We start from the raw sequence: 26,307 nt of genomic DNA, 5'->3' as shown, positions 1-26,307 counted from the left end.
TCATGTCCTAATGTAAGGCCTAAAATAAAATAAATAATGCAGTATGTAGTCACAACTATTGATTAAGCGGCACTCGCTCTTTTAGACTCTGGGGTTACTCTTTCATCCCAATACTTAATAAATCCCGAGTGTTTTTGAGCGAGTCTGGCTTTGGATAGGGTAGGTACCATATCGGCACAGAAACAGTTTTGTCGTTGCCAGTACGACGGAAAGCATATTAGCTCAGAGTTATGAGAATTACATGTACACGACATATGCACCTCGTTGACTAGTATCATATGTCGTAATAGTGATTTCAGAAAATAGTGATGTAACAAGTAAGGCAACAACGCCCTCACTAGAAAAGGGTTGTGATAATGTTATTGTAATATTAACCATGTTATGAACCATGACAATAAATTTTCACTAATGCTCTCGTACCATGAACAACAAAATTATTTATTTTGGAAAAAAATATTTCCGTTCTCCTATCCGTTTGCTATTTTGCCGGTCTTAATTAAGATTATTAGTATTCAAATTAAGAATAGAAAAATTCATACACTTTAATAAGAAAATATCTAAAAAAAAATATGTCTTCTTAAAACATTTTTACAAAGCATAAACACTAAAATTGATCTTTAAAAACAATTAAGCAAAGCATGCAAATCCTGTGATAAACAAAATCGACATTCTAATTAAAACTTTTGATAAAAATTTGCTATTAGTTTTGAAATAAAAAAGTAACATTCAATAACCTCATAATGTTTTACTAGTGTTACAAAACCAGTGTATTGTTTTTGGTGCATTCTTTATAGTCTTGCACACAAGAAAATGCTGCCACTGCAGACATGAACTGCACTAAACACTTGTTTCTTTTGGTGTCGGCATCAATTTTGCAAAAATTGTAAACATCTACAATTCATCTTTCATAGAATAAATGCTGCCAATAGATTTCAACGATCTTCTGTACGATATGTTTTTATTAATCCTATATTGACTGGTGGGGGATGTTGGTGGTCTTTGTCGTCATAAACACAGCAATACTTTATTACACCATAACCTATTTAGATTATTATTATAGTTTGTGCTTGGTGCTCCGGTTTTAATGATTTTTTTTAGTCCTCGAATCACGTTTCCAAACTTGAGCATAGTTGTCGTTTTCTAAGTGCTTCAAAACCTGCTGTAGCTCTTCATAGTCGAACTCAGTATTTAATTCAAGTTTGTTTGATAACAATTATTTGTTTAAAGCCTTGATCCACATACTAGTAGTTGATGATTAACTGGAGTTCTCTATAGTTAAACACTTCGTTCTGTAGATATATCAAGGTACTAGAATCTGAAGCGAGTAAAGAAAGTAGTTTCCAATGAAGAAGAGAAGATAGAGAGACGGCTGGATATGGTTTCATGTATGCTGTATCCAGTTCTAGATGGTTTATACGGTTGAAGGAAAGAATACGAGAAACGCCTTCATCAAGAAAGGTGAACTGGTGACATGAATCTTTATATTTTCTGTTCTGATTCACATAATCACAGGCTTGTATAATTTCTTTAAATCCTAATGCGTTTGATATTTGCTTAAAATAGCCATTTACCAACTCTACCCACTACTGTTCATACTCCTCTTCGGTGTACTTGCAGCCACCATCAATTGAGGAGTGTACTTCTTTCACATGTTCTTATACAAACCTTACATGTCCAAACTGAATTTTGCATCTTCAACATGCTGTACTTGGAGCTAAATACCATGGTAAATGTGAGCGAAAAGTGCCATCAAGGTGTGTGAATCTGCCTTCACACAATGGACAGCTACGACCTTGTTTCGTCACTAAAGTTGTCCCATTAATATGGTTTGCTCGAATCTTCTGTACTTCTCTCGCATCTTTGTCTAAAATGTAGTATTCATAATCTTCATCCAAACTGCAAAATTTCAGTGAATAGCAAAAATGCATATTGGTCATTACTGTTTCCCTCATCGTCGTTCTCATCTTTCCATGTAACGCGTCTGGCCCTTTGTCTGTAAACACCAACAGTAAATAAGCATGTTAAGAATTGAGGTTTACTAAAATAATTACGATGTTATCATACTTATTAAGAAACATGGAAATAAATAATAAACATAATAAATAGTATACTAACGTAAGTTAGATGCTATTAACCAGTAGACTTTGTTGTTTGTCGGTGTGGTTCATAGGTGTCTATTATCTTGTCTATAGCTGTTGGTTTTCCTGTTTGGATTGTTTGATCTTAGTCACCAATCTTAACAACTTACCAAGGTACTTAAAATCCCTTAGTAGGAGCACTAGTCATTGAAGTTACCCTTTATAGCTTGGTACCAGAGCCTACACTCTCATGTTAACCTTTAATTTGGTTTTAACTTTATATATATTGTGACTTGGACTTGAACTTGGCTATTGTCAATCATACCACATCTATTCTTAACAGAAAAGTACATTCACATGGTTCACTGTTGTACAACATGTATTCAAACCCTTATACATGAATGGATAATATTTGATAAGAAATTAAAAATCTGTACAAGGTGTGGTATAAAGATACAAGCTATGCATATGGTAATCCAGAAAGTGACCAGATTGTTTTTATAATGTTGGTTTCAATTTGTAGTAGTATAATGAGATTGTTACTTACTGTTAGACATGTCTTTCTATTTATAATCATCCCGGATGGCCTCTATTACAAGACCTTCCTATTGTATTTATTGTTAACTTGTTTCCGTCCTGAACATGCATGAACTATTTGACACTAGACGTTAAGCAACCAACTATCAATCAATCTTATAATAATCACATTCGTCTTTCTGTGTTTTTAGACGGATACCTATTTGAAGATTGTGTAATTTAGCAGCGATATCCTTTTCACTTTTCTCTTTGAATTTTTCTAATATAGATTTTGGAAGAAAGTCATATTTAAGCCCATCTACAGTACTTGCAACCTTAGGCGTTACTATTTTAGCAATCAATCAGCGGTCATCGATCAGTCACCGATCAGTCAAGTTCGCGTCAAACTCGCGTCACCAATCCGTCAGATTTATGGTAAAAGTATTTGACTGATCTGACGGATAGGACCGATCGACCTTTCTGACGGATTGAACTCTACTACGTCACATGATAAACTAATACAAATTACGGAATCTTAGTTTCGTTTCATTTAATTAATGGCGCCACGGAAAATACGAAACGTTCAAGTGCAAAAGATCAACATTTTTTAAGTGATTATTCAGCAAAGTTTTAAGAATAAAAAAAAAGAAATATGCAGATAAAACTGATTTTAAATATTATTATAACTGAATGGCGATTTTTGTTTTTATTTAGGTTATATATTTTTATACCCGAACAGTGGTAAAACGATTTAAATCGCGATTGGGATTTTGTTCCTAGAATTTCAGCATAATTTATGAAAAACAACCAATCCTGATGTACAAAAAGTACTGAAATCAAATGGCGGTTCATAATTTCCTTCTAAATAAAGAAATTATAGCATTCCTATTCAACTCAAAAATTTTAAGGTGACGTTGCAATATTTTTGAAATGAAAGAAGAAATATTTGCATTTCAAGTTAAGCAACACGAACAAAAAATTAGTATCTTTTCCCTGAAATTCACCATAATTTATGAAAAACAACCAATCCGGATGTACAAAAAGTACTGAAATCAAATGGTGGTTCATTATTTCTATCAAAATAAAGAAATTATTGTATATGTATTCAACACAAGCAAAAACTTAAGTATTATTCTCCTTCCATTATTAAATTTCTTATAAAAAACTAATCTTGAGGCCTTTGAAATAACTAGTTACAAATAATATTCATTATTTTTTATCAAAAGAAGAAAAATCAGTAATTTTATACATTGCGAACAACATTTTAGTATATTTTCTGTGATATTCTTTTAGTTTAATGAAAAAAAAACAATCCTGAACTACAAAAAGTACAAAAATACAATGGCGGTCAATAGTTTCCATTAAAATAAAAAAAAAATATTGCATTTTTATTCAACAAAAACAAGAGTTTATGCATATATATTCTTTAATTATTCACATCTCATACAAAAGTACTGATCTAAATCCATTTTTAATGTCAGATTGCAATTGACAATGCATTATTTCTGATAAAAAAGAAGAAATATTTGCATTTTTAAGCAACACGAATAAAAAATTAGTATCTTTTCCCTTAAATTAAGCATATTTTATGAAAAACAATCAATCCTGATGTACAAAAAATACAGAAATCTAATGGCAGTTCATAATTTCTATCAAAATAAAGAAATTATTACATTCATATTTAACAAAAATAAGAGTTTATGCATATTTATCCTTAAATTTTCACATTTTATACAAAATTACTTATCTAAAGGCATTTATAATGTCTGATTGCAAGTGATGTTGCATTATTCCTCATATATAAGAAGAAATATATGCATTTTTAAGCAACGCAAACAAAAATTTTGTATTTTTTCCCTGAATTTCAGCATAATTTATGAAAAACAACCAATCCTGATGTACAAAAAGTACCGAAATCAAATGGCGGTTCATTATATCCTTCAAAATAAAGAAATTATTGTATATGCATTCAACACAAGCAAAAGCTTAAGTATTATTCCCCTTCCATTATTAAATTTCTCACAAAAAACTGGTCTTCAGGCCTTTGAAATAACTAGTTACAAATAACATTCATTATTTTTTATCAAAAGAAGAAAAATTAGTAATTTATACATTGCAAACAACCCCACAAGGGTGACTGGGGAATAGAAGTATGGTCACCATTGGTCTTCCTCCGACCGGCAGTAAAACCCGTGCTAAAGTGGGGCGTCCGTTTGGCTGTGCGGGATGTACAAATTTGCAGCCACGTCCGGTCAGAATGGGGACGTTAAATCCGATGCCTCGTGTAAAGAGAGTGCCATGCTCTTTGCACGTTAAGAACCCTTGCAACAACTCTTTAAGGGGTCCGAAGATGACCTGTTGCAAGGCTAAATTTCTGTCCCTATCCAATATACCCTCATTTCCCGTGGCAGTCTAAATTTCTCCGACCTTAATCCCTTAATCTATTACAGAACCTTCCTATTGTATTTATTGTGAACTTGTTCTCGTCCTGAATATGCATGAAATATTTGCCACTGGACGTTAAGCAACCAACAATCAATCAATCAATCAATCATTGCAAACAACATTTCAGTATATTTTCTCTGATATTCTTTTAGTTTAATGAAAAAGAAATCAATCCTAAACTACAAAAAGTACAAAAATCCAATGGCGGTCAACAGTTTCCATTAACATAAAAAAGTTATTGCATTCTTATTCAACAAAAACAAAAGTTTATGCATATGTATCCTTAAATTATTCACATCTTATACAAAAGTACTGATCTAAATGCATTTATAATGTCTGATTGCACTTGATAATGCATTATTTCTGATATAAAAGAAGAAATATTTGCACTTTTATGCAACACGAATAAAAAATTAGTATCTTTTCTCATGAGTTTAGCATATTTTATGAAAAAAAATCAATCCTGATGTACAAAAAATACAGAAATCTAATAGCGGTTCATAATTTCTATCAAATTAAAGAAATTATTACATTCATATTCAACAAAAATAAGAGTTTATGCATATTTATCCTTAAATTTTTCACATTTTATACAAAATTACTTATTTAAAGGCAATTATAATGACTGATTGCAAGTAACGTTGCATTATTCCTCATATATAAGAAGAAATATATGCATTTTTAAGCAATGCAAACAAAAGTTTAATTTGTATTTTTTCCCTGAATTTCAGCATAATTGATGGAAAACAACCAATCCTGATGAACAAAAAGTACTGAAATCAAATGGCCGTTCATAATATCTAACAAAATAAAGAAATTATTGCATTCCTATTCAGCACAAGCAAAAGTTTAAACTTTATTTATTAAAAATTCTCATAAAAAATCTTACATGTAATTTGAGGCCTTTGAAAGAACTAGTTACAAAGTCATTGCATTTTTTTTTATCAAAAAAAGAAAAATTGGTAATTTTAAACAATGCAAACAACATTTTAGTATATTTTCTCTGATATTCTATTAATTTTATGAAAAACAACCAATTCTGAATTTCAAAATGTACAAAAATCCAATGGCGGTCAATAATTTCCATTAAAATAAAGAAATTATAGCATTCTTATTCAACAAAAACAAAAGATTATGCATATTTATCATTCAATAATTCACATTTTGTACAAAATTGCGTATCTAAAGGCATTTATAATGACTTATTGAAAGTGACGTTGCAATATTTTAGAAATAAAAGAAGAAATATTTGCATTTTTAAGCAACGCGAACAAAAATTTAGTGTCTGTTCCCTGAAATTCACCATAATTTATGAAAAACAACCAATCCGGATGAACAAAAAGTACTGGAATGAAATGGCGGTTCATAATTTCTATCAAAATAAAGAAATTATTGTATATGTATTCAACACAAACAAAAGTTTAAGTATTGTTCTCCTTACATTATTAAATTACTTATAAAAAACTGATCCTGAGGCCTTTGAAATAACTAGTTACAATTAACATTCATTATCTTTTATCAAAAGAAGAAAAATTATTAATTTTATACATTGCGAACAACATTTTAGTATATTTTCTCTGATATTCTCTTAGTTTTTATGCAACACGAATAAAAAATTAGTATCTTTTCTCATGAATTAAGCATATTTTATGAAAAAAAATCAGTCCTGATGTACAAAAAATACAGAAATCTAATAGCGGTTCATAATTTCTATCAAAATAAAGAAATTATTACATTCATATTCAGCATAAGCAAAAGTTTAAACTTTATTTGTTAAAAATTCTCATAAAAAATCTTACATGTATCTTGAGGCCTTTGAAATAACTAGTTACAAAATCATTGCATTTTTTTTTTATCCAAAAAAGAAAAATTGGTAATTTTAAACAATGCAAACAACATTTTAGTATATTTTCTCTGATATTCTATTAATTTTATGAAAAACAACCAATTCTGAATTTCAAAATGTACAAAAATCCAATGGCGGTCAATAATTTCCATTAAAATAAAGAAATTATAGCATTCTTATTCAACAAAAACAAAAGTTTATGCATATTTATCCTTCAATAATTCACATTTTGTACAAAATTGCTTATCTAAAGGCATTTATAATGACTTATTGAAAGTGACGTTGCAATATTTTAGAAATAAAAGAAGAAATATTTGCATTTTTAAGCAACGCGAACAAAAATTTAGTATCTGTTCCCTGAAATTCACCATAATTTATGAAAAACAACCAATCCGGATGAACAAAAAGTACTGAAATCAAATGGTGGTTCATAATTTCTATCAAAATAAAGAAATTATTGTATATGTATTCAACACAAACAAAAGTTTAAGTATTATTCTCCTTACATTATTAAATTTCTTATAAAAAACTGATCTCGAGGCCTTTGAAATAACTAGTTACAATTAACATTCATTATCTTTTATCAAAAGAAGAAAAATTATTAATTTTATACATTGCGAACAACATTTTAGTATATTTTCTCTGATATTCTCTTAGTTTAATGGAAAAAAAAACAATCCTTAACTACAAAATGTACAAAAATCCAATAGCGGTCAATAATTTCCATTAAAATAAAAAAAATATTGCATTCTTATTCAACAAAAACAAAAGTTTATGCATATATATCCTTAAATTATTCATATCTTATACAAAAGTACTGATCTAAATGCATTTTTAATGTCTGATTGCATTTGAGGTTGCTTTATTTCTGATATAAAAGAAAAAAATGTTTGCATTTTTATTCAACACGAAAAAAAATTTAGTATCTTTTCCCTCAAAGTTAGCATATTTCATGGAAAACAATCAATCCTGATGTACAAAAAATACTGAAATCTAATGGAATTTCGTAATTTCTATCAAAATAAAGAAATTATTACATTCGTATTCAACACAAAAAAAGTTAAAGTATTTTTTTCCTTACAATTTTGCCAAATCAATCTGTTTGGCCCTCCCTAAATTTCCGAGGGAGAAACTGCATGGCCTAGTCTGCAACCAAAAACATTTCTCCTTCCCACAGCTTTGCTGTGATATCTGCTCGAGCACTGTCTTGAACTTTTGCTCGCAATATATGGGACTTCAGCTCCTTAATTGCTTTCACAGATTTCTCAACTCAAAAATATAAACAGAATTTTCATTCAAAAAGCATTTTAAAACTGTAAACATTACAAACATTAATTGTAGATTTCTCTTTCACAAATTGATTTAACATGGTGCTCCATACAAGAGCTGCGAAAATATATTTTTGTGGCAGTAAACTCGTGATAACACTCTTGATTTAAATATATTTATGATAACACTCTTAAACAAAACAATTATTTCCATTCTAGTACAGCACTGATCATTTTGGTTTATACATGTTATATACATCATGCTGTAACAGGTATGCCACTTCTTGTATTATTTAAGAGTTTGTTGCCTTTGTTAACATCCAGTGTTATCTTTCTTACAGACAGTTTGTCATCAATGTTGATTATGAACTGTCGAGTATATATAGAGATATAAACAATCCTATTTTAGTCTGGTGTAGTAATGTGACATAATTTTTCTGTCACGATTTACTAATACTTAAGTATGATTCATAAACACGGAGACATTTCTAAACATAAACAATCAATAATATAAAAAGAATCAATATAAACATAATATTATTCTAAGCACCTTTCTACAGCGATAGGTCTTTCATACGTTTGATGATAAATTCAATATCATTAAGTCTTACATTTGCTAGACGTGCTGGAGTAAATAACACAACCTTTGGGCAAATCTTTAGACTGCTAGATGATGGTGATATCAATGCAGGGCTGACAAATCGTGAATTAAATATTCCACTATATCTTTCGTTTCTAATTGGGATTCTAATGTTTGCATCGTAATGTCCAGCACGTTGTTCATGTTCATAGATTTGGGATGACATGATGTCATATTTACCATAGTTTTGGACTCTGCCTGGGACCCACCATAGATTTGAGTCCTCCATATATAATAATTTTATATAACTTTGCACTCTTGTTTCTCCTTAGAGTGGAACACCTCCCTACTGATTAACTTTGTAGACTATGAAAAGGCATTTGACAGCTTGGACAGAGAAACCCTTTGGAACATCATGGCTCATTATGGAATACCACAATCATTCATAAACATCATCAGGAACTCTTATATGGCTCATTATGGAATACCACAATCATTCATAAACATCATCAGGAACTCTTATAACAACATGAAATACAGAGTTATACATGAAGGCAATCACAGCGAGAGTTTTGATGTCAAAACTGGAGTAAAACAAGGCTGCCTGCTATCACCTTTTCTTTTCCTCTTGGCAATAGACTACATCATGAAAGAAGCAACTGAAGGGAAAAAAAATGGAATCCAATGGACAATGTGGCAACAACAAGAAGACCTGGATTTTGCGGATGATATAGCCCTTATATCCAGTACACAACAACAAATGCAAGAAAAAACATCCCTTCTCTCTTCAACATCTATAAAGCTCGGACTCAAACCAAACGAAGAAAAGACAAAAGTAATGAAGATCAATACCAAAAGTAAACAACCAATAAAGATGAACAACACCAATATAGAAGAACTAGAGGAGTTTACTTATCTAGGAAGCATTGTCAACATAGAAGGGTTACAGACGTTGACGTAAAAGCAGGAATCAACAAAGCCAGAGTCATCTTTAACATTCTAGGGAAAGTATGGAGTGTCAAGAACATCTCAAGAAGCACAAAAATGAAAATTTTCATCTCCAACGTAAAATCGGTGCTCTTGTATGGATCAGAAACATGGAGAACAACTAAAACAATGTCGTCTAGACTCCAAAGATTCATCAACTACTGCCTAAGGAGAATCATGAACATCAGATGGTTCAACAAAGTAAGAAATGAAGACCTATGGAAAAGAGCTGACCAAGAACCTATTGACATCCAAATCAAGAAAAGAAAATGGTATGGATAGGCCACACACTGCGAAAACCAACAAGCAGCATTACAAGGCAGGCACTTAAGTGGAACCCTCAGGGAAAAAGAAACAGAGGACGACCAAGAAACACCTGGCGCAGGGACACAGAAATTGAAATAAAGCAGAAAGGATACAACTGGAACACTTTAGAAAAGCTGGCGCTAAATCGAGTTAGATGGAGGGAGTTCGTCGATGGCCTATGCTCCCCGGAGGAGCCAAGGGCCTAAGTAAGTAAAGTAAAGTACTCTTGTTTCTGGATAAGTGAGAAACATTATATTCATATTTATCACATGAATTCTTATTGAGATTAAAGTCAGATGAGAAATCCATTCTATATTAATGGCACTTGGTTTTAAATGTTCCACATATTTTCTTAATCAACTTACTCATGATTATCCTGCACAAAGGGTGACTTGTGAATGCTTCTTTCCCCTTTTGCCCCTTTAGACTGTATTTGGCCCATAACTGATTGGTGCCACACTTTTTCATCATCCTTTTTATACAGTCTGAAGGGCTGTGACCACCTTGTGACACCAAATACTCTTTCAAATTGTATCTCCAATTATGCTCTATGCATTTAACCTGTGAATTCAAAAGTACAAACATAAGTGAAATTAGAGTACTTCAGTTTGATAAAAACATAAAGAAAGTATTTTTAACGTGCTGTCAAAGAGAACAGTAACCATATTGGAATAATCAGAGGAACCAACTTACAAGTTTCTTCTTGAAAAGGTCTTCTTTCATTTTTTCAGCAAGGTTTCTCATTTCATGGATATAGTTGTAGTGGTGCTGAATTAAATCTTCTACAATATTAGTGGCCACAACACCACCATTTCCTGTGATATAGAAAATTTGTGGCCCCTAATTCCTTAAGTGATAGGACCAAAGCCCCCGAAATCAATCCGCACCTTCCTTTTCAGGTTATAATTCTTGTCTTTAAATTTCATAGATTTCTATTTACTTTTACTAAATAATTGTATATATTTTGTCGGTAACTAAACTTTATCCTGTGTGACTGTCTGGTCAGTAATTTGTGATGACATATTAGAAGAAGATTAAAGACATCTTGAGATGTTTCTTGTCGAACACATGTTTCTTGTATACATGTTATGGTAACACAACTGTATCCTGTGTGACTGTCTGGTCAGTAATTTGTGGTGACAAATTCGAAGGAGATGAAAAGACATTATCTGGATATTTTGCTTGTTAGACACATGTGGATGGCATACATGTTGTTGGTAACACATTATCATTTTTGGTCACCAATCCTATGATCCACTTTTGAGTCCTCTAACTCTGCTATTTCTAAATCTGACGAATCGAACGATGTATCCCGTACGTATTCGTTAATAGTTATTCCAAAATTATATCTGACTAGAGAATGTAGGACAGCAAGTAACCGTCAATAAATCACAATTATTTATTGTACGCTACACAGTTAATGGAAAAAAAATTGTCGTTTATAGTATGAAGTGGTATAGTTCGACAGTTTCTACTTGGAAATCAAAAGTATTATCCGTAGGGTTGACTAGGGTTGTGGATTTCCCCACTATTTTGGATGAGCTTTACACATTATTAATCTATGTGTTATGGATCGAAATCCATCTTCACTATCGGATGGGAAAGAAATAACATAAGGACTTAATATTTTCAGAATATAGCATGAAGAAGCCCTGTTAGGGTAACATCTAGTTTAAATAATGGTAATTAGAAGCCTGTGCACTTATATCACTGCTCTTGCTATTTCCTGCAATTACTGACTGAAGCTTCTTGTGGAACAGTGTGAATAACTATGGAACATTATCTAGATCGAAGCTCGTTCTAGACACAGAGGTTGTTAATAATGATCGTATTCGAGGAAATCTTCTAGAGAAGTTGCAATAACTTCCGAATTTTGAAGAAAAAAACAATGAATAGAAAAGATGTTTTTATATCTTCCTCGCCAAAAAGATGTCTTATGTAGCTCGCGGTGTGACTCATATATAACATAGGTATGAACATTAATGTGAATTCTATTGCACGATGGATTGTTGATACAGTTAAATATTCATATGAACAGGCCAATACAGACACTCTACAGTCAGTAAGAGCTCATGGGCTTTATTCAAATAACATTTGAAATAACATCGAAATGTTATGCATCTGCTTTAGTCTGTCAAAGTAATGAAGTGAATATAAGAGATGAATTCCTCTTAATCAAGTTTCTTTCTGCTGGATGGTTAAATGGTTTTTGTTTGGTTTTGAATCGAAATCTTTTTGTACTGCCATTTCTCTTCGTGTAAAACGACCCCCAAGGGTGACTGGGGAATAGAAGTATGGTCACCATTGGTCTTCCTCCGACTGGCGGTAAAACCCTTGCTAAAGTGGGGCGTCCGTTTGGCTGTGCGGGATGTACAAATTTGCAGCCACGTCCGGTCAGAATGGGGACGTTAAATCCGTGCCTCGTGTAAAGAGAGTGCCACGCTCTTTGCACGTTAAGAACCCTTGCAACAACTCTTTGAGGGGTCCGTAGGTGACCTGTTGCAAGGCTAAATTTCTGTCCCTATCCAATATACCCGCATTTCCTGTGGCAGTCTAAATTTCTCCGACCTTAATACCGGACGCCCCTATTACAGAACCTACTTATTGTATTTATTGTTAATTTGATCTCGTCCTGAATATGCATGAAATATTTGCCACTGGACGTTAAGAAACCAACAATCAATCAATCAAGTCTGGTTGAAAGCTACAATATCAAGTAAATTTTTGAAAGAACTCAAACTTGGCTTAAGCATTGGAAAACAACTTTACAGTTTGTACTACTGTTGAGGACAAATGTTTCATGTTCACAATAAAAATAAAAAATCTAAAGAGCTTTAATTGAAAGGAAATAATGACAATGATAGTACGAGTGAGGCATTCATGTACTATGAACACATTCTTGTTTATCTTATGAATATGCGATAAAAACATGACATGCAGCAGTTTTTTAATAAAAAAAATATGTCAACTACAGGTGGTTTGCTTACAATTAAATCATAAATTTCATTTTCTCTTCCATCCGTCAAAATGTAATTCTCTATTCCATTTGTTTGTTCTCTGACTTTTTTGACAATATCAGTATTGGCTTCAACAGTCAAGCGTTTCATTAAGTTTTGTAATGCAGTGTTTGATTTATTCTCCACATCTCCTAGAAGTAATTGCCTGTACATATGAAAAACACGTGAACCATTATTATTCAAAATTCGCCCTGATAGAAAGAGTAATGCTTTCCCCCCGTTTAATTTAGAGAGAAGAGGGAGGTTATTTTCATAAAAAAAGACAATCTTACCTGTAATGAAACAGTGATTAATAGAAGGGTTTGACTAATGTTAAAACAATACGTGGGTCGTCAATTTTGACTATCCGTAATTAATCTACTGTTTTCTATTATACATTTATTGATTGTGAAGTATATTATATATAAACTATGGAAAAGCCATCTAGTTTCTTTTTGAATATGGAAACTAAACATTTTATAAATAAAACCATCCCCAAACTAGTTAACGAAAAAGGGGACACAATTTGTAAACAAGATAAAATATTAGAAGAGGCCATAAATTACTATAAAAAACTTTATACTAAAACAGAGAGCTTGAGTAGTGTAAATCTTAATAACGAAATTCCTGATTCTGATATTGAAAAATTAACTGATACTTTAAAAGAATCTTTAGAGGGGATGATAACTTAAAATGAATTGACAACAGCTTTGCGTAGAATGAAAAATGAGAAAAGTCCTGGGTCAGATGGCTTTACAAATGAATTTTTTAAATTCTTTTGGACAAATGTAGGAAAATTTGTTTTCAGATCTATAATTTGTGGTTACAAAAGGGGGGAATTGTCAATAACTCAAAAGCAGGGTATTATTACTTGTTTACCAAAAGGTGATAAACCTAGACAGTTCATGAAAAATTGGCGACGAATAAGTCTTTTGAATACAACATATAAACTAGCATCAAGCTGTATAGCAGAGCGTATAAAATCTGTCCTACCCATTATTATTAACAATGATCAGACAGGTTTCATTCCTGGAAGATATATCGGAGAAAACACTCGTCTCATATATGATATTTTATTCTATACAGAAGTAAATGATTTACCAGGTCTTCTCCTTCTCATAGATTTTGAAAAAGCTTTTGATTCCGTATCATGGAAATTCATAAGTGAAGTATTAGACTTTTTCAACTTTGGACCCTCTATAAAACATTGGATAAGGACCTTTTACACAAATATAAGCTCATCAGTATCCCAAAACTGTTTTCTGTCAGATTTCTTTGAGATCCAAAGAGGCTGTAGACAAGGGGATCCTTTATCACCTATATTTTTCTTTTAAGTGCTGAAATTCTAGGAATTTTAATCAGAAAGAACAAAGAAATTAAAGAATTAAAATTGATGACACAGAATATCTTATCTCCCAATACGCCGATGACACATCAATAATACTTGACGGTATTCCCAAATCTCTAGATGCATCTTCTCGCTTACTACAAAAATATTGTGACATGTCTGGTCTCCATATGAACTTGGACAAAACAAAGGTGGTGTGGATAGGCAAAAAAAATATAGTCAAGACACAATGTGTGTAAAATGGGGATTGGAATGGGGTTCCAGTAGGTTTACATCACTAGGAATAAACTTTTCTGTCAATTTGCATGAAATGGAATGGTTAAACTATGGTCCAAGAATTAAGGAAATTGAGAATATAATAAAAATTTGGTCTAAACAAACATTAACACCAGTTGGAAAAATAACAATCATCAAGACACTAATTATCTCAAAATTGAACCATCTGTTTTTAACATTACAAGCACCATGCAAAAATACTTTAAAACAACTAACTGACAAAATTTGTTCATTTATTTTGGAAAACAAACCTGACAAGATAAAAAGAGAAATATTATGTTCAGAACATAAATTAGGATGGCTGAAAATGATAAATATTGACAAATATATAAAAGGATTGAAACTAACATGGATTAGACGGTTGTTGGAAAACAACCCAAAACTAAATAGGCTACTAGAAAGTACTGAACAAATTAGTATGGAAAACCTAGTTTATTTAGGCCCAACAAAAAGATGTAAAAACCCTTTTTGGGAAGAGGTCTTTAAAGCTTGGACAGATTGACAAAATAAATTTATACCAAAAAATGAAGACGAGTTTGTATCAGATTCACTCTGGAATAATGAAAATATTAAAATAGGAACAACATCTATTTTCTATAAAGACTGGGCAGATAACGGGATCTTTTTGATAAATGATCTATTAAACGATGAGGGAAAACTAATGACTTTTCAACAATTCCAAGACATTTATAAAATTAAGTCAAACTTTCTTACTTATAATGGGGTAATTTCATCAATAAAATCATATAAAAAAGCTCTCAAAGAAAGATATCTCCATAAACAATCTTAATACAACACAAGGACCAATTATTCAAAATAATATAAGATAATTTTTTTTATCAAAAAAAGGCTCGAAAGATATGTATAATATTCTATTAGAAAAAAACAGCACTAAACTTAACTGTGAAGACAAATGGTCCTTAACACTGAACAAAAATTTTGATTGGAAAACCGTGCATAGTATGTCTTTTTACTCCACAAAAAGCTCAAAACTTCAATGGTTCCAGTATAGAATAATACACAGAATCTTGGGCACAAATAAATTTTTATTGAAAAATAAAAATAAAACAAAGCAATAAATGTACTTTCTGCAATGAATTTACCGAAGATATTGAACACATATTTTGGACATGCCATAAAATAGCAGATCTGTGGATAAGACTCGGTGACTGGATTTATAACCAAACACAAATAATTATTCCGTTTAACATGGATATAATTTTATTCGGAAATTTAGGAAAAACAGAAAATAGTAAAATGAAAAATATAATAATACTATTATCAAAATTCTTTATTTATAGAACAAAACTGTGTGAAAATCAAGTCAGTTTTGCAGGGCTGAAAAATTATCTAAAAGAAAATCTAATACTAGAAAAGAATATATTTTTTAAAACAAAGCCTCTTCACATTGCCAACCTCCTACTGGGACCCCTGGCTTCCATTACTAGAATAATTTACACTTAACAAATTAGCATTACCCTATGTAATGTTACTGTGTATATTGTTTTAGCCTTCTCCACACCACCATATATGTTTTTTTTTTGAAATCAAAATTTCAGTGATTTTCTGGTTTTTTTTTTTTTTTTTTTTTTTTTTTTTTTTATTTATTTATTATTTTCTCTTCTCTCCTTTCTTTCTTTATGAAATAAAATTCTCTTTTTATTGAACAATATGGAAATAATGAATACATAATAATATAGTGTATATATTTTATAATTTAGAATACTAACAATTACTAACGATTTTCTATCTAAATAACCCCAAGGGTGACTGGGGTATAGAAGTATGGTCACCATTGGTCTTCCTTTGACCGGCAGTAAAACCCGTGCTAAAGTGGGGCGTCCGTTTGGCTGTGCGGGATGTACAAATTTGCAGCCACGTCCGGTCAGAATGGGGACGTTAAATCCGATGCCTCGTGTAAAGAGAGTGCCACGCTCTTTGCACGTTAAGAACCCTTGCAACAACTCTTTGAGGGGTCCGTAGGTGACCTGTTGCAAGGCTAAATTTCTGTTCCTATCCAATATACCCTCATTTCCCGTGGCAGTCTAAATTTCTCCGACCTTAATCCCTTAATCTATTACAGATCCTACCTATTGTATTTATTGTGAACTTGTTCTCGTCCTGAATATGCATGAAATATTTGCCACTGGACGTTAAGCAACCAACAATCAATCAATCATCTATCTAAATAACCACCAAGGGTGACTGGGGAATAGAAGTATGGTCACCATTGGTCTTCCTCCGACCGGCAGTAAAACCCTTGCCAAAGTGGGGCGTCCGTTTGGCTGTGCGGGATGTACAAGTACGCAGCCACGTCCGGTCAGAATGGGGACGTTAAATCCGATGCCTCGTGTAGAATGAGTGCCACGCTCTCTGCACGTTAAGAACCCTTGCAACAACTCTTTGAGGGGTCCGTAGGTGACCTGTTGCAAGGTAAAATTGCTGTCCCTATCTAATTTACCCTTATTTTCCAGTGGCAGTCTAAATTTCCCCGACCTTCTTCCCGGAAGGCCTACATTACAGAACCTACCTATTGTATTTATTGTTAATTTGTTCTCGTCCTGAATATGCATGAAATATTTGCCACTGGACGTTAAGCAACCAACAATCAATCAATCAATCTATCTAAATATACAATCTAATATTTAACGAGGCCGTGATAAGGTACCGGTACTTTCTGTATCCAACTAAAAAATGTGAAAGTTTTCAATGAAGTATGTAAAATTAAAAAAAAATAAAAAAAAATAAAAAAAAAAAAAAATTTAGGGATATTGAATTTTGAAAATGAAAAATGAAAAAAAAATGTGAAAATTAAAAGTTAAGTACAGAAATATTTACATCTCACTTGATAAAATTGCCAATAAAAATTTACTAGAAAAAGTTAAAAAAAAAATTATTCTTTTCGCTAATAATGTTTTGTATCCTCTGGTGGTTCGAGGGTATGTTTTGTCTGTAAATTTAACAACTACCCTGAACTCAGTCATGAATGGGCTATTACATTGTTGTCAAGACTTGGACACCTACATTTTTTAGAATAATAAATAATTATGGAAAATACAGAGAAGAATGAAATTATAGAGATGATGGAAGTTAAAACGAATCTGTGTTCTCGTTGCCAAGAGTAAGGTGTCAGTATTAAGAAAGGAAAGAATGCCTAAAGAGAAAGAAGTTTAAGTTCGAGTAGACTTTACTCTCAAAAATGAATAATGAATAATTTTTACATACTAGTTGTTGTAAATCGTGTAAAAAGTCTCATGAAGGATATGCGCGTCTGGCGTCTAATCCTGGTACCTTTGATAACCATTTACACCACTGGGTCGATGCCACTGCTGGTGGACGTTTCGTCCCCAAGGGTATCACCAGCCCAGTACTCAGCACTTCGGTGTTGACATGCATATCTATTATATGGTAATTTTTATAAATTTCCTGTTACAAAACATTGATTTTTTTCGAAAAAAACTAGGGATTTTCTTATCCCAGGAATAGATTACCTTAGCCGTATTTGGCACAACTGTTTGGAATATTGGGTCCTCAATGCTCTTCAACTTTATACTTGTTTGGCTTTATAACTATTTTGATCTCAGCGTCACTGATGAGTCTTATGTAGACGAAACGCGCGTCTGGCGTATACAATTATAATCCTGGTACCTTTGATAACTATTTATGATTCTTCAAAACCTTTGTATTGGTTTGACAGCAACTTATTTCTTATCACATCCTAGGCATTACATAAAAAAGTACTCAAGTGCAATGTCTCCTTTTTATTCATACTTGTATTTCCTTGTTGCATATAAGTTAATATTTCTATCTGAAAGCATGCGCATGAACTATAGCTACAGCCATGCATTAACAATTTATCTATATTCATTCCCCCTATAGTGACCTATTTCTTATTAGTCTTCTGCAAGAAGTGGAATTTACGTTGCACTAAGCAGACCACCAAAATTAAAATTATAATTACTAGTAAGCCGTATTTTCCACACAGCCACTCGGAGAAGAATAATTGTCAGATTTTGAAATTTTGAAAATGACTAATTTTAAGAAGTGTATACTCCTTAAAATAATAGTAATGTTATTGAATGAACTGATATTTGTAGAGTGCAAACATGCAAGCAAGATACCGGTAATAAAACAAATCTGGCCTGTGTTTAATTGCTGCCAGATTATGCGTTTTCTTTTCTTGGAAAAAAATGTATAATCATATCGATATGTACACTATCAAAATAAACATTAATGTCTATAAAACCTGATGCCAATTCCAGTATATTCTCATCTGAAGAAACAGAAGTGAGTTCCTCAGTGTAACCACGATCCATCGTGCTTTCATTCCACATGCTTAGATTTTCTGCACTAGTGGGAGATAAACGAATTGTGTCTAGTACTAAATATAAATATATACATTCATGATCTTTTTCAATAATATTAAAAGTTAATATTCGTGTTTGGAGACGAGACGCAGCGTCTAATCGGGTTTAATGGTGTTCCAATACTACTACTACCATACACCTCCCTGCTTCTTCGTGTTCTTCTTCTGTTACGGACGATCTCCTTATGCCATACCAGATTGTTCCAATACTACTACTACCATACACCTCCCTGCTTCTTCGTGTTCTTCTGCCCCCAAGGGTGACTGGGGAATAGAAGTATGGTCACCATTGGTCTTCCTCCGACCGGCAGTAAAACCCTTGCTAAAGTGGGGCGTCCGTTTGGCTGTGCGGGATGTACAAATTTGCAGCCACGTCCGGTCAGAATGGGGACGTTAAATCCGATGCCTCGTGTAAAGAGAGTGCCACGCTTTTTGCACGTTAAGAACCCTTGCAACAACTCTTTGAGGGGTCCGTAGGTGACCTGTTGCAAGGCTAAATTGCTGTCCCTATCCAATATACCCGCATTTCTTGTGGCAGTCTAAATTTCTCCGACCTTAATACCGGACGCCCCTATTACAGAACCTACTTATTGTATTTATTGTTTATTTGTTCTCGTCTTGAATATGCATGAAATATTTGCCACTGGACGTTAAGCAACCAACAATCAATCAATCAATCGAGTCAGGTTGAAAGCTACAATATCAAGTAAATTTTTGAAAGAACTCAAACTTGGCTTAAGCATTGAAAAACAACAACTTTACAGTGTGTACTACTGTTGAGGACAAATGTTTCATGTTCACAAAAAAAATAAAAAATCTAAAGAGCTTTAATTGAAAGGAAATAATGAAAAACATTAATTATCACATATTTCAAAGTGAGAATAATTATTTACTTACCTAAAATTCCACATCTGTATGAAATGAGATTTTCTTCACTGGATACATCTGCCTTCCATTTCGATTGGTAGCCTCCTGTTCCAGTTTCAAAAGGAAGAAAGACCAGTATTAGAATTATCTGATAAATTAAAGTTTTTAGTCAGCCTGATCCATAACCTAAACTAAAGGTAGAGTTATGAACTGTGACTGAGAAGAGAAATCATTTACATTCACTGCTACTTGATCATGAATAAATTATTATTTTTGACCCTGTAAAAAAAAGTCATATACACCTGATACAAGACAGTGCATTATGAAAATAACAAATTACAATGTGTCTTCCAATAATGTTGGGCCAGTTATTAAGGAGGTCCTTAAACTTGCCAATAGAACACCGAATGTGTACCTACAAGAAAAACAGTTGACAATATTATCGTTGAAAAAATTGCTATTGGTCAAAAACAACTTGGATTAAGAGTTGGTGCACAGCAGGATACTTGTTTATATGGGGACGAGACACAGAAATTTGGTAAAACATACCAGACATTTTTATTAAGTGATGATGACAAACAAGTTTACTTTTTAGGACTCCGGTACATGCATGATAAGGCTGCCAACACAACTGTGGATATGTTTGCAAATATATTAGATGACATATCAAAAAAAGGTAGTTTTGGTTGAAATTGAAGTCCAATCGACTTGAAACCTATTACACATGTTCCCTCTGATATGACCTTTCTAATTTTAATGTCAAATTAGGGTTTTTCGCCGCCCGCTGAACAAAGACAATAATAGTACGAGTGAGGCATTCATGTACTATGAACACATTCTTGTTTATCTTATGAATATGCGATAAAAACATGACATGCAGCAGTTTTTTAATAAAAAAAAATATCTCAACTACAGGTGGTTTGCTTACAGTTAAATCATAAATTTCATTTTTTCTTCCATCCGTCAAAATGTAATTCTCTATTCCATTTGTTTGTTCTCTGACTTTTCTGACAATATCAGTATTGGCTTCAACAGTCAAGCGTTTCATTAAGTTTTGTAATGCAGTGTTTGATTTATTCTCCACATCTCCTAGAAGTAATTGCCTGTACATATGAAAAACACGTGAACCATTATTATTCAAAATTCGCCGATAGAAAGAGAAATGCTTTCCCCCCGTTTAATTTAGAGAGAAGAGGGAGGTTATTTTCATAAAAAAAGACAATCTTACCTGTAATGAAACAGTGATTAATAGAAGGGTTTGACTAATGTTAAAACAATACGTGGGTCGTCAATTTTGACTATCCGTAATTAATCTACTGTTTTCTATTATACATTTATTGATTGTGAAGTATATTATATATAAACTATGGAAAAGCCATCTAGTTTCTTTTTGAATATGGAAACTAAACATTTTATAAATAAAACCATCCCCAAACTAGTTAACGAAAAAGGGGACACAATTTGTAAACAAGATAAAATATTAGAAGAGGCCAAAAATTACTATAAAAAACTTTATACTAAAACAGAGAGCTTGAGTAGTGTAAATCCTAATAACGAAATTCCTGATTCTGATATTGAAAAATTAACTGATACTTTAAAAGAATCTTTAGAGGGGGAGATAACTTATAATGAATTGACAACAGCTTTGCTTAGAATGAAAAATGAGAAAAGTTCTGGGTCAGATGGCTTTACAAATGATTTTTTAAAATTCTTTTGGACAAATGTAGGAAAATTTGTTTTCAGATCTATAATTTGTGGTTACAAAAGGGGGGAATTGTCAATAACTCAAAAGCAGGGTATTATTACTTGTTTATTTAAAGGTGATAAACCTAGACAGTTCATGAAAAATTGGCGACCAATAAGTCTTTTGAATACAACATATAAACTAGCATCAAGCTGTATAGCAGAGCGTATAAAATCTGTCCTACCCATTATTATTAACAATGATCAGACAGGTTTCATTCCTGGAAGATATATTGGAGAAAACACTCGTCTCATATATGATATTTTATTCTATACAGAAGTAAATGATTTACCAGGTCTTCTCCTTCTCATAGATTTTGAAAAAGCTTTTGATTCCGTATCATGGAAATTCATAAATGAAGTATTAGACTTTTTCAACTTTGGACCCTCTATAAAACATTGGATAAGGACCTTTTACACAAATATAAGCTCATCAGTATCCCAAAACTGTTTTCTGTCAGATTTCTTTGAGATCCAAAGAGGCTGTATACAAGGGGATCCTTTATCACCTGTATTTTTCTTTTATGTGCTGATTCTAGGAATTTTAATCAGAAAGAACAAAGAAATTAAAGGAATTAAAATTGATGACACAAAATATCTTATCTCCCAATATGCCGATGACACATCAATAATACTTGACGGTACTCCCAAATCTCTAGAAGCATCTCTTCGCTCACTACAAAAATATGCTGACATGTCTGGTCTCTATATGAACTTGGACAAAACAAAGGTGGTGTGGATAGGCAAAAAAAAATATAGTCAACACACCATGTGTGTAAAATGGGGATTGGAATGGGGTTCCAGTAGGTTTACATTACTAGGAATAAACTTTTCTGTCCATTTGCATGAAATGGAATTCTTAAACTATGGTCAAAGAATTAAGGAAATTGAGAATATAATAAAAATTTGGTCTAAACAAACATTAACACCAGTTGGAAAAATAACAATCATCAAGACACTAATTATCTCAAAATTGAACCATCTGTTTTAACATTACAAGCACCATGCAAAAATACTTTAAAACAACTAACTGACAAAATTTATTCATTTATTTGGGAAAACAAACCTGACAAGATAAAAAGAGAAATATTATGTTCAGAACATAAATTAGGAGGGCTGAATATGATAAATATTGACAAACATATAAAAGGATTGAAACTAACATGGATTAGACGGTTGTTGAAAAACAACCCAAAACTAAATAAGCTACTAGAAAGTACTGAAAAAATCAGTATGGAAAACCTAGTTTATTTAGGCCCAACAAAAAGATGTAAAAACCCTTTTTGGGAAGAGGTCTTTAAAGCTTGGACAGATTGACAAAATAAATTTATACCGAAAAATGAAGACGAGTTTGTATCAGATTCACTCTGGAATAATGAAAATATTAAAATAGGAACAACATCTATTTTCTATAAAGACTTGGCAGATAAAGGGATCTTTTTGATAAATGATCTATTAAACGATGAGGGAAAACTAATGACTTTTCAACAATTCCAAGACATTTATAAAATTAAGTCAAACTTTCTTACTGTGACCTGTTGCAAGGCTAAGTTTCTGTCCCTATCCAATATACCCTCATTTCCCGTGGCAGTCTAAATTTCTCCGACCTTAATCCCGGACGCCCTATTACAGAACCTTTCTAATGTATTTATTGTTAATTTGTTCTCGTCCTGAATATGCATGAAATATTTGCCACTGGACGTTAAGCAACCAACAATCAATCAATCAATCAAACTTTCTTACTTATAATGGGGTAATTTCATCAATAAAATCATATAAAAAAGCTCTCCAAGAAAGATATATCCATAAACAATCTTAATAAAACACAAGGACCAATTATTCAAAATAATATAAGAAAATTTTTTTTATCAAAAAAAGGCTCGAAAGATATGTATAATATTCTATTAGAAAAAAACAGCACTAAACTTAACTGTGAAGACAAATGGTCCTTAACACTGAACAAAAATTTTGATTGGAAAACCGTGCATAGTATGTCTTTTTACTCCACAAAAAGCTCAAAACTTCAATGGTTCCAGTATAGAATAATACACAGAATCTTGGGCACAAATAAATTTTTATTGAAAAATAAAAATAAAACAAAGCAATAAATGTACTTTCTGCAATGAATTTACCGAAGATATTGAACACATATTTTGGACATGCCATAAAATAGCAGATCTGTGGATAAGACTCGGTGACTGGATTTATAACCAAACACAAATAATTATTCCGTTTTACATGGATATAATTTTATTCGGAAATTTAGGAAAAACAGAAAATAGTAAAATAAAAAACATAATAATACTATTATCAAAATTCTTTATTTATAGAACAAAACTGTGTGAAAATCAAGTCAGTTTTGCAGGGCTGAAAAATTATCTAAAAGAAAATCTAATACTAGAAAAGAATATATTTTTTAAAACAAAGCCTCTTCACATTGCCAACCTCTACTGGGACCCCTGGCTTCCATTACTAAAATAATTTACACTTAACAAATTAGCATTACCCTATGTAATGTTACTGTGTATATTGTTTTAGCCTTCTCCACACCACCATATATGTTTTATTTAATATATTGTTATATGTTTGTTTATTGTTTTTTGTTCTTGTTTTGTGCCTAAAACCACATGTACGTTTTTTAATATCTATTTTGTGTTTGTATGAATTTTTTACAATGGAAAACCAACTTTGCCAAATTTATTGAACAATATGGAAATAATGGATACATAATAATATAGTGTACATATTTTATAATTTAGAATACTAACAATTACTAACGATTTTCTATCTAAATATACAATCTAATGTTTAACGAGGCCGGGATAAGGTACCGGTACTTTCTGTATCCAACTAAAAAATGTGAAAGTTTTCAATAAAGTATGTAAAATTTAAAAAAAAAAAAAAAAAAAAAAAAAAATTGTTTTTAGGGATATTGAATTTTGAAAATGAAAAATGAAAAAAAATGTGAAAATTAAAAGTTAAGTACAGAAAAATATACATCTCACTTGATAAAATTGCCAAAAAAAATTTACTAGAAAAAGTAAAAAAAAAAGAAAAAAAAAAGTATAAACTTTCTTCCTGTGGATAAAATTATTCTTTTCGCTAATAATGTTTTGTATCCTCTGGTGGTTCGAGGGTATGTTTTGTCTGTAAATGTAACAACTACCCTGAACTCAGTCATGAATGGGCTATTACATTGTTGTCAAGACTTGGACACCTACATTTTTTAGAATAATAAATAATTATAGAAAATACAGAGAAGAATGAAATTATAGAGATGATGGAATTTAAAACGAATCTGTGTTCTCGTTGCCAAGAGTAAGGTGTCAGTATTAAGAAAGGAAAGAAGGCCTAAAGAGAAAGAAGTTTAAGTTCGAGTAGACTTTACTCTCAAAAATGAATAATGAATAATTCTTACATATTAGTTGTTGTAAATCGTGTAAAAAGTCTCATGAAGGATATGCGCGTCTGGCGTATAATCCTGGTACCTTTGATAACCATTTACACCACTAGGTCGATGCCACTGCTGGTGGACGTTTCGTCCCCAAAGGTATCACCAGCCCAGTACTCAGCACTTCGGTGTTGACATGCATATCTATTATATGGTAATTTTTATAAATTTCCTGTTACAAAACATTGATTTATTTCGAAAAAAACTAGGGATTTTCTTATCCCAGGAATAGATTACCTTAGCCGTATTTGGCACAACTGTTTGGAATATTGGGTCCTCAATGCTCTTCAACTTTATACTTGTTTGGCTTTATAACTATTTTGATTTCAGCGTCACTGATGAGTCTTATGTAGACGAAACGCGCGTCTGGCGTATACAATTATTATCCTGGTACCTTTGATAACTATTTATGATTCTTCAAAACCTTTGTATTGGTTTGACAGCAACTTATTTCTTATCACATCCTAGGCATTAAATAAAAAAGTACTCAAGTGCAATGTCTCCTTTTTTATTCATACTTGTATTTCCTTGTTGCATATAAGTTAATATTTCTATCTGAAAGCATGCGCATGAACTATAGCTACAGCCATGCATTAACAATTTATCTATATTCATTCCCCCTATAGTGACCTATTTCTTATTAGTCTTCTGCAAGAAGTGGAATTTACGTTGCACTAAGCAGACCACCAAAATTATAATTACTAGTAAGCCGTATTTTCCACACAGCCACTCGGAGAAGAATAATTGTAAGATTTTGAAATTTTGAAAATGACTAATTTTAAGAAGTGTATACTCCTTAAAATAATAGTAATGTTATTGAATGAACTGATATTTATAGAGTGCAAACATGCAAGCAAGATACCGGTAATAAAACAAATCTGGCTTGTGTTTAATTTCTGCCAAATTCTGCGTCTTCTTTTCTTGGAAAAAAATGTATAATCATATCGATATGTACACTATCAAAATATACATTAATGTCTATAAAACCTGATGCCAATTCCAGTATATTCTTATCTGAAGAAACAGAAGTGAGTTCCTCAGTGTAACCACGATCCATCGTGCTTTCATTCCACATGCTTAGATTTTCTGCACTGGTGGGAGATAAACGAATTGTGTCTAGTACTAAATATAATTATATACATTCATGATCTTTTTCAATAATATTAAATGTTAATATTCGTGTTTGGAGACGAGACGCAGCGTCTAATCGGGTTTAATGGTGTTCCAATACTAC

The 26,307-nt window shown here is 32.0% G+C and overlaps 1 pseudogene; it reads left to right on the top strand.

Annotated features, from left to right (window-relative positions):
• Positions 1-22,744: 22,744 nt before the first annotated feature.
• Positions 22,745-24,317, top strand: LOC127721107 (uncharacterized; annotated as a pseudogene).
• The last annotated feature ends 1,990 nt before the right edge of the window (positions 24,318-26,307 follow it).

The sequence above is a fragment of the Mytilus californianus genome, unplaced genomic scaffold (genome assembly GCF_021869535.1).
Source record: "Mytilus californianus isolate M0D057914Y unplaced genomic scaffold, xbMytCali1.0.p SCAF_12, whole genome shotgun sequence".
Taxonomy (NCBI): Eukaryota; Metazoa; Mollusca; class Bivalvia; order Mytilida; family Mytilidae; genus Mytilus; species Mytilus californianus.
Note: the sequence above shows the minus strand (reverse complement) of the source record. Positions and strands in the feature narration are given on the sequence as shown.